The sequence below is a fragment of the Fringilla coelebs genome, assembly GCF_963513975.1.
Source record: "Fringilla coelebs genome assembly, chromosome: 5".
Taxonomy (NCBI): Eukaryota; Metazoa; Chordata; class Aves; order Passeriformes; family Fringillidae; genus Fringilla; species Fringilla coelebs.
This window is the reverse complement of record NC_140033.1, coordinates 34649448-34660596: the sequence shown is the minus strand read 5'-3', so window position 1 is coordinate 34660596 and position 11149 is coordinate 34649448. Positions and strand designations below refer to the sequence as shown.

The 11149-nt window shown below is 33.4% G+C and overlaps 1 protein-coding gene across 4 annotated transcripts in view; it reads right to left on the bottom strand.

The window, feature by feature from the left end:
• Positions 1-672: 672 nt before the first annotated feature.
• Positions 673-11149, bottom strand: part of CPSF6 (cleavage and polyadenylation specific factor 6) — a gene marked incomplete at its 3' end in the record, with an annotated part of 31797 nt that continues 21320 nt past the window's right edge. For all 4 annotated transcript variants that reach the window (XM_084206685.1, XM_084206686.1, XM_084206687.1 and 1 more), the window contains one exon: positions 673-5939. The remainder of the gene's footprint in view (positions 5940-11149) is intronic.

Genomic DNA, 11149 nt, shown 5'->3' with positions numbered 1-11149 from the left:
AACCCCAGTATCAAAAGTAGTTTTAAATCATCAGAGGTTGGTTACTGTCACTGGTACCAAACCAATATTTTGCATGAAATGAGCTGACAGCAGTTCAACCTGCCATACAGCTGTTTTACAGCCGCAGTGTTTAACACTCACATGCTCTGCAATTATTAACGTTTGCCAAATTTAGTCAAAGCAAGAAACCAGATTAAAAAGAGAAAACCCACAGCTCCAAACATTACTACACTGATGTCTGATTCTGAAAATGTAATTTTAAGAGACTGAAATTGCTTTATGTACATGCTTATTTTACTCCCTTTAGTTAACAGACTTCACATGGGGCACTGTATTTTACAGAAAAATGAGGTTAGCTTAAAAAAAAAGTCCGCACTACTCACTGGTTGTAAACTCTGCAAAAAGTCCAGATAAGGATAAGAGCTAGAAGAAACTATTTCTAGATTCAGAAGTAATTACAGCACAGAATATAGCTGCAACTATCCTAGAATGTCCACCCTCCAAGTTTAAATGTCTGAAAATCTGAGAAGTCTGACAATTATGAGAATTGCGAAGAAATTAAACTAGCTGAAATGAAGACAGACAAAAGCATTTTTTAATATAAAAATTGTCTTTATTTCTTCAATACAAGGTAAACTACTATTGCAGTTTAAGACCAACACAAAAGTTGGACAGCAAATTGCTTAACAGTCTCCTAAAGGCTGAAAAAAAGAAACCTATGAAAGCTAAAAGTTGTGCAATATTTCAAGTATAACATCTAAAAAAATGAAATTATTCCTAAATTTACAGATTATTTAAGTACCTCTGCTGAAAACATATTGAAATCCACATTTGCTAGGATACCATCTTACCTTGTGGAGATATAGAGGTCTCCAAAAACTGCAGTATTCAACAGACTCTTTGGCCTGCCAGCATCAGGGAACTGTTTACTATATATATAAAATCCTTTGGAGTCAGGCATTCTGACAGGCATCCATTTCCTTACATTTTGCATTGCAATTCTGTATTCCAACTTGGACAACCCCCCTCCTGTTATTTCAAACCATTTCTTGACTATTTACTCCTATATCCTTGTGCAAAGCAGGAACCAGGAAATGGAATGGTACAGGAAGACAATACAGCCTTTTGTTTAGAAAGTCAGCAGTGCTGGTAATCATCATAAAAATGTTACAGTTTACCAAATAGGAATGTATTTCACCTTCAAAACACTTGGCTTTTTTTTTTTTTCCTTTCTTTATTATTTTAAAAAAGGACAACTGCAGTAGTAAGGAATATGAATTTGCAACCACTTATATTTATAAAAGCACACACATTCCTCATTTTCTTACGTCTGAAGATCAAAGGAATGTCTGTTTCATAATGTGATAATAATATGCACAGTTTAAAATATTTTCTATTACAAAATACTGTGTACAAGAGGGTGAGGCTGAAATCTATTGAATATACTCTAAAGTGTTATTTCTGAAATCATGTAAAAATCACATTACATGGTATGAATAGATAGGAATTTTTACAACTTAAATGCTCCATTCCATCAGGATCAAAGGTATGTTTACTATTTTCAAGAGACTTCTGTAAAATTAGTGTATTTTGAAGATTTAAGCACAGGCATATGCATCATCCCAGAACCCACTGCAATTGCTGGGGCTACAGAAAGGGTTCATGAATTAACAAACGTATCATATATAAATGGAATAAGGAGCTTTATTGTTTTTTGTCCAACACAGGGGAAAACAAATCCCACAAGAACATCAAACTGATGAGCTTCTATACCGCAAACTGCTCCTTAGTAAATTTATCCTCTATAGCTAAATGGAAATGTAAAAATACTTGGGATGTCAGACCTTAATAGGTATGGGGAAGAAAGGGGAGGAAGGCAAAACAAGTACAAAACCAAAAAAAAACCCAACTCAACACCCCCATCCACCCCAAGCTAGTCTGAAGTATTAATTGCAAGGCATCATAATTGCAAGAGACAGTATTTCTGCATAAACATCATGATTCATCAGCATGCTGCAACCATTATGGTCAATACCTGTGCAGTCAATTACGAAAATAATTTGAATCTCAACTGAATCCACATTGCTTCTTTTCTATGTTACAATTCTTATTTTGGAAAAAAAATCAAATTAATTTGTCTTTTTATATGGACACTGACCTGCACTTTCCTTCTCTAAAATCTTGAAGGGTTTATATTTCAATGCAGAAGCAATTTAGTGTCTCAGATCTGTGAAGAGTACCAGTCCTACACATGCATGTTTTATATTTAAATCTACATGACAGACAGTATCTTAACGAGCATTGTATTAGGAAATTTAAGGCTGTATCTCAGTTCACACAAGAACCAAATACAATTTTAACAGGCTATGTATAAAATTCTATAAATAAAAATGGGAGCAATGTCTGTTTGACCTGTACACAAAGAGCAAGTGGATAAGGAAAGAAAATCAGGAATTAAGTATTTCTACAAAGAATGCCATGTATTTTACTAGAAACACAGATGACAAGTATATACAACATTTAAATCTCCAATTATCCACATACAACTAGGAAAAAAAACATTTACAAGGGTTTGGGTATGCGACTAAACAATCAGGTAAAAAAATACGGTTAGAAAAACTAAGCCTCACCAATTTCAAAGGAACAAAACCAGAAAGTACTCAGTCCATAAAGAAAAAAAGCTAATGCCTAAATTGAATAAAAATATCTTGTTTAACACAAAAAACAACAGCTATCCAAGCTTATAAGCCACACTGTAAATAAAAAACCAAAGTTCTGACAAACATTTTCCAAAATGTCATCAGAACAAAAAATATTGGCACAGAAAGCAAAAAAGGAATGAGGGGGAAAAAAAGACTGTACAGTTTCCAAAATGCTATGTTCTTCTTCTTAAGTACTTTGACCTGTCAAAATGTATAATCCTGTAAAAATTGTACTTTAAAAAAACCACCCTCTACTTCTAAAAAATAAACCACCAAAAGAAGTTCTGTTGGTAAAGCACCACCACCCCTAAGTCTCTACTTGTTAGTTTTGTCTTTCAAGGTAAAGGACATAGCCTTAAGATAATATTTTCAATGTTATTTATAAACTCAATATTTGAAAAAAATTAAGTATTTCCTGACAGATTATTTCATCCTTTCATCAGCAAAAGGAAATGAAATACAACTGAATGAATATTAAACAGCAGTAGCCATCATGGCATTACCACCAGTCAGCAAGTTTCCAAACTGCTATTTCCTCCATGCGTACAGGAAATTGCAGGAACCTTTAGTAAACCAAGACTCGGTAAAAATTCTACTACAGATCCAGTTACACATGATGTACATTAGGCATATTCCTTTTTGGTGTTTATCAGGGTCTTTGGATTTTTTCTGTACATTTTTTTGTTTTATAAAAGAAAATCTAACAAAGGAAGCTCACAACAACAAGAGAGTATTACCTAAATTGCAACACAGTACATTTAGCGGTTAAAACTAAGAATCTGGAGAACAGGCAGAAATAACGGGCTTCATACAGGGATCTCATCTCTCAGGTCACAATGGTCATTCTGTTTAACTTACATTATTTACCCCCTACTATTCTCTCCCTGCTATTTCCATTGCCAGCAATGGAAATATGTGAGTGAGAAATGACAATCTTTGTAAAAAGAGCAACAGTCTCAAATCTATTTCAATGTGGACTAAAATATCAGTTCCTACATAAAATGCTTGTAATGTTACTTTTTTTTATTTTAAAATTTCATATATTTACGCAATGGAACATTACTTACCTGCTCCTTTTCCAGTATTAGCTATTCCCCATTTAACTGCTACAGGCAGGTAATTTCTTCCTTAAACTTATTACACACAGTAGTAAACAATGTTTTTAAGTAAAGAAAACGAAGTTACAACAGTACTGTTTGTAACCAATACCTATTCACAAAAAAAAGCAAGAAGTGATTCATGACTTGCTTGATACAACTTTCAGTTTTACAAAATTTTTAAAGGCAGTTTTCATTTTCAAACAGGATTAAACAAACACGTGAAATACCTTCTCAGAAGCAAATAGTTCAATAAACACCAGTGATCCCATGCGTGAGGAACTGAGGTACACAATTTAAGAAAAAAAGAAAAAGGGGCGAGTCTGAAGCTGTAGCCAAGTCCAACAGCATCAACCTGGCTGCAGGAAACCTGGTTGAATAGTAGGTGCCAAAAATATTAGAGCGTTTCAGGCTTATGCAAAACTTTTGCAGTTGCACAAGCTACTGGTCCCAACTCAGTAAAGCATAAAAATCACTCATGTATGCAAATACAACACTTAAAGCATATGTTTACATTTTTTGAAATCTATGAATTGTAAGCACATGCTTTTTATGCTCTGGAAAACCAAACAGATTTAAATGCTTTCCTGAACAGGGTAACATTTTAAGTCAGCTGTAAAATCTTCAAAATTGGTAAAAAAGAATTCAAGAGGCTTCTAAGAGTTGCCTCTTAAAGCCATCTGAGGTCTTGAAACTTAACTTAAAACATTAAGTGCAGCTATTTGAGCGAGTGACAACTCCAAGAGTGTGTCTGTTACATAACACTTTACAATGGACTAAAAGGAAGCCTTTGTGCAAGGCTGAGGAAATGAAGCTTTTGCAGCTTTTATGAAATTTCTATTTGCTTGTATTTGACACAATGAAATTTAAAACAAATTCTCTAATTTGACGCCTACTTTCACTGAGTGCTCCATTAATTTGTTTTTAGGTAAATTTACAAAACCTCATCTGACAAATTTAATCAGTGCCATTTTTTGCTAAGACATTTTAAATATTGCCCACTGGTGAACAAGGACATACAAATGTACCTTCTCTTTTATATGCACGTGTGAATAAACCCCAAAGTATTAAGAAAATACCAAACCCATGAAGTCATAAAAATGCTAACATCTTGTTTCCTCTGGCACGTTTCTAATATACAACTATGTACAGACTGCTACGGCCTTGGGGGTGGACAGGGAACACACACAAGCACTATTACTATAAAACTGTAAACAACTGCAGGATTTTGGGTGTTTTAAACCTAACCTTTCTACCCCTCATTATGGGCAGTTTAAGTTCATCTGAACAGTTTAAGTTTATATTAACTGCAGTGTCAATCAGGATCAAGGCTGTATGAGAGAGAAAATTTTCAGTGTGCTAAAAATCACAGACCTGGGACTATCTCTCCTCAGAACAACTGACCACAGAGAGCTGCAGTTTTTACAGTTTTATAAGTCAGTTAGCAAAATCACAAGCCACCTAGGTAAACACTGCTAAAAAGCAAAACAGAATTAAAGGTTTTACGTAACCACCTATTTTTGTATCAAAATTGAGTGGGAGAGCGCAACATTAGTATGTTTAACTCGCTGAATCCAAGATTAGGTTGAGGCATAGGCAAGAACTATTGCGATGTTTCTGAAGACAGCATCAATGTTTTCATTGTAACATTATCTTTAAATATTGCTGAACACATGACTTTCCCTGAGGTGTAAACATCAAATAACTTGAACAGCTTTACACATCAGCCCCATTAAACAGTTTATTACAACACTACATCTACTGTAATCAGTGGTGCTGTGTACAGACATTATATGAACAGTTTAACATGAACAAACTACTATAAAAACAAGCATTTACTTGACTTTTTTCAATTGCTTGCACATTATAATTGCCAAATGTATATAACCAGTAATAAAGTTGCAAAAGCTATAAGGTTTAAATCACACAGGTTTCCCTCAAATAAAACAGTTAAGCAACATAAAAAAGTAAAAGAGCTACTGGTTACCATGTATGCAGATTTGCTTTATTCAGATCTATTCCTGTTCATATTATCCATGAATCCTTACAGGCTCAGTTCAATCACATGAAGCAAACTGCTGGACAAGCATCTTTCCTTGAAGAATGTATCTTGTCTTGCACGCTGTTCCTCTTCCTTCAGCTGTAATGTGTCAAAATTTGTGATGTAGATTTTGCTAGTCCCCAAAACACACAGAAAATTGTTGGCTTATCTATACATACACAACTCGTGCATCTACTTCACCGTGATGTTAACTAACATAAAACACCCAGAAGCAGTAGCTACTCATTTGAAGTTGTTTTCTAATACAGTAATTAAAAATAAGATTAATGTTGTTGTACAACGAAGTTGAAGGAATATAAACTTCACAGTTAAAGTATTGATGATAAAGAAAGAAATAACTACTGCTTCTGTGACTGCCTGCCAAATTCATATAGAACACTTCCTAAAGTATGCATTCTGCAAGAGTAACTGAACAAGAATTTAAAGTAATTTTACCACAATTAGATTTTTACATTTTTACCTGCCCACTTACATAAGTTTTAAGATAGTTTGACATTTAAGTAATTCATTGATTATATAATGAAGTGGATGGCTCACAGCTCAGTAACATTTAAAAGCACACAGAATCTGACACCAGTACTTCAAAAGACCAGTGGCAAGCTGGATGGGGTTCACATCTGAAAATACACACTTGCAGTTATGCACAAGAACCCACTTCTTAATTAATACAATTTGCAGGTTTCCTCACCTACTTGCCCCTGAAAAAACCCCAAGCCCTACTTCCTGCTCTCATCTATTTTGGCAAATCAGGGAACCACACAATTCCAAGTTAATTACTATAAGAGTTCACAAAATACTTAGGATAGTATAATTTCATACACTGGATTTCAGTTGAATTCCATTACAAAACAATTAGCTATCTTAATTTCATTAATAATTCACAATTTCAACAGTCAATAATTTCAAAATAGTTTCAATCAAGTTCTTTTAAAAACCCAACACATTAAATTATTCATTTGAAAACCAAGGCATTTAGAGAAGCAATTTCATGAACGTGCAACAGTACACAGCTGTCAAATATTCTTCTATTAGTACAATACTTTCAAAGCTGGGAAAACTAAGTACGCAATTTTTCTTCATTTCCTCAAAATGACTGTTAACAATAACTTCAAAAAATTCCAAAGTATAACCAAGTATATCCTATACACTATAAAACTAATCCAAATCAATAAGTGAAATGTCTTCTCTTTTTCACAGATTGTGTTTCCAGGTCCTGAATGCATCAACAACTACTTTTGGGGAAGTTCGTTCCCCAAAGACCAGTGTTTCCATGGGAGTTATGTACTTCTGAAATTAATTAGTAGCAAAGTGACAAGGTGCTACCTCCACAAGAAAAACATGTTCAGAGATGTGAGCTAAGTTAGCACAAACAGACAGGAGAGAATCTGTTTTCTAGTGGAGACAGTCAGTACTTGACAGCTATGAGACTGCACATCAGAATTTGCTGCTCTCATCATACAATTGCTGCAGCCAGAATTATGGATCTTGATTATGGTCTATGGCAACAGTTAGCAGATCCAAAGTGGCCTATATATGATTTTAATACTACCCTAAGAAAGCTTCACTTCCTGAGAATAATTTGCTATATCTGTAAAAGTACTTATGAATCTACAGGAACTCTAAAGAATGCACAATAAAGTGAATTTAGGATTAATGCTTTTTGGTATAGGGCTCTTACGATAGTCAGCACCACACTGAGCCTTCATTTTTAAAAACATGACCAACTAAAATCCAAAGTAGTGTACATTTCAGTTCCAAGTATTCTGCCTCTATATCTTCGCAAAACTGGAAACCCTTGTGGCTCCGAAAAGAAATAAATCTGTATGGATTATACCTGTGTGCTCAGCCTTTTTCAGTATTCTACAAGCAAGTAGAATATTGAAGAAACAAAAAACTTCTTAAAAAATTAAATCTCTAGTCAGTGTTTCTTGGCATCTTTCCATCTGCCTCAAGCTCATACATAAGCTATCTGTCCAAAGCACGTGTTAGATTTGTACAATTTAACACCAGACGGCAATCAGTTTCTCAGCATTTCTACCAAAATTTACCAACTCTATCCAAATTTCAGACTTAGATGTTGAAAAGAAATCTTGTGGTTTAAAAGTTAGGGGTTTATGCCAGAACATTTCACAAATTAAATCCCAGAACTTGAGTGATCAAACATTTCTATATTTATGCAAGATGCAACTTGAGCACTTTTTTACCCACAAAAACACATTCATACAACAAAACCCCAGTAGATTTCTTTTATATATATATATATCGAAAGCATCTTGCAATAGGAGCTCTAATTTTTCCCTTTAATCCCAATTATCCAAATATTCACATAAAAGCTTTAAACAGCCTTTAAAATTTTGAAAATTCTACAGCAATTTTAAAGCTGTATATACATATACCCATCAAGTTTTATTATAGTAGTTTATTTTCAGAGATTGAATTTCAATCTCACACGTTCACATTTCAGTAAAATGTACAAGATACATTTGTTATTATATCCTAGACGCTCCTATAAATTACTTCATGTAATTCTCCTTTATTTTATTCTATACATGAAGAAAAAGAAATATACAAACCAAAAATCCCACAGAAAATATTAGCTTAAAAGCCAACTTTCTTTTTCATTTAACCTACATTCCATAACATCACAAAATACCCCAAATATTCTGATGCTTTAGCTGTAACATAGTGAGAAAGAAGGAATTTCAAGCTTGACTTTCTATTTGTCTTTCAGCATGTAAGCACAGATACTCAACATGGTTCTGTTCTGTTCATTGTACATGTACAGACTATTTTATCAGCACTAGCATCTTCTCACATTTGCTGCCTGTTCCCCCCTCCTATCATGAGCGTACTTACCTGTCTTTGTTCAGTCTTAGTCACAACAACAATTTCATGACTGTATATAAATAATTTTACATAGGGGAAAATCCTCCTAAACTAGCTTAATTTGTCAGGTATCTTTCTTCTATTATCCCAGCCTGTCTATTCATCAAAACTAACCGATGAACAGAGAGGTGCGTTCAGAAAATTCAATCTTTAGTTTACAAGTTAAAAAGATATTAATTATTGGCAAGTATATTTCACATTCATATATGAGGGAGCAACAAAAGATAGATCAAGCTGCCACAGGTAAACAAAAATTAAGATCTTTTCTGTGTCTCCTTTTTTTAAAATTTTTTTTGGTAAAAAGAAATCTTAGTTCTCAAACCACAATGAGCAAAAGTAAAAAAGTGATTTTTTTTCATTCTTTGAAGAACATTGATTCAAACCAACATTTTCACTTCTGTATTTCATATGCCTAAAAGTTTCTTAGGGAACTTTTCACACAGATCAAATTTGTCAAAACTAATGAATTCACAAATAAAGAAGCCCAGGATATGAGGAACGAAAAAAATATAAGTGTGTCTACAGACACCTCAGAAGTCAGCAAAATTACAGCAACATATATATGGGAAAAAGTAATAAAAGTTATTCATTTGAAAATAAGTAGCATAAGATATTCTGTTCATTTTTTAAATCCTTGTTTCACCCTCAAGAAAATCAGATTCATGACTGAACATTAACAGACAAACTCTATGCTTCTGCAAAGCACCAGAGAAATGGTTAAAACAGATTTTAAGAAGTACATAAACCAGTGGCACTGCTTGCCTCTATTCATGCTATGCTGGATTGCAAATACTGAATCAGATGCACAAAGCATTATTTCTCTGGTGAATGCTAAATACAGAAGAATAGTACTAGCCCCACATAAAACACAGTTAAAAAAAAAAGATTAGGTAAACAGTATTAATAATAGCTTAAGACTAAGACCTGATGTAATTCTAGACAGGTATATGTACGCAGGTCTTGAACAATGTTACCACATGAGTCACTTAATATTAACTAGAAGCTTATTATTAAAATAGCTTATTAAAAGCAAGCATTTGTCAACTCATTCCAAGTTTCCTTAAAAGGTTAATTTCATACTTCACTTGATGTTTAAGTGGTTATTAGCACAGTTACAGGACCATTCCAACTTAGAGAAGCAAAAATATAATGAATACTAATGTAAGCCATCAGTACCATTTCCCCTTCTACTGACACAAAAAATTCCAACCATGTTACTTATCGAATCACTCTAAAGCTTAGAGTAATTTCAGAGTGATCTGAGAGCACTTTTTGAAGAAGCATATGAGCCTCAAACTTCAAATTATTTTGCTTACAGTGGTTTGAGAGCAAAAAAATCAGAGAATAAACGTGAAATGTGGAGTACAAAGTCTACATACATATCAACTGTTACAATGTTGTGGTTTGGTCTTTGCAATTCAATCCAAATCCAGTTTAAATGAAATAATCAATCAACCCAGTAACAAAAACATAAAATGAAAAACTTAACATTCAGCAGTTATAGAAATTCAGACAGATTAAGATTGGGACAATGTATCAGCTAGAAATACATTATTGATTCTCAGTTTAAAAAAAATTCTGCCTAACAAGTCAGGACTCATGCTGATGAAGTTACATTACTATTCTGTTTGTACACATTTATTCTTCTAAATATCATTCTATTGGGTTTTCAGTTTTTTTGATTTATACAGGTTAAACACTTGTCTTAAATCCATTGTTATCTTTTATTATTTACAAAAATAATATCTCTTATATTTATGTTTGCTTTCTATGAGCAAAGGCAAGATGTTCCAAGGAAGCATTCAGTTTATAGTAATTCAGGAGAATGGGTTGTCAATGTACATGAAGTCTTATTCAAGTGAAGGCACAAAAATCTTGCAACAATTTGATTTTAAATCATGAAGTGTACAAACAGAAGTGTAAATACCTGATATGGTACAACTAAACTTTTTAGTTTTGCTGTTATAAACATATTTTCTAAGTTATTCCAATTTAATCCATCTCTATAAATGTAATACAGAACAAACAGAATTTCACTGTTCACAAAAGTTTTCACAATGGACCCTTCGAATCCTTCTGAACTAGACGTGTAACACTTTGGAAAAATGCCAGTACAGTATCACAGTCATGACTATAGGTACACAATAAGGAGAAATAAAGGTGCCATTCATAGGGTGCAGGCACAGAGGCAACTTCATGTTTTCTGGCAAAACACAGTAATATGGGGAATAACTTGTTTCAGCGCTGTTGATATTTATTAAATGACTGGGTGTTAAATCAGTTTATGAATATTATTCAATGTAAAAAATGAAACAAAAAATGTATGGGAACATACATCTTAGTGAAAATGAAACATACAAACCAGGAGATAACTGTATTTCTTTTATATGTGTGTGTCTGCA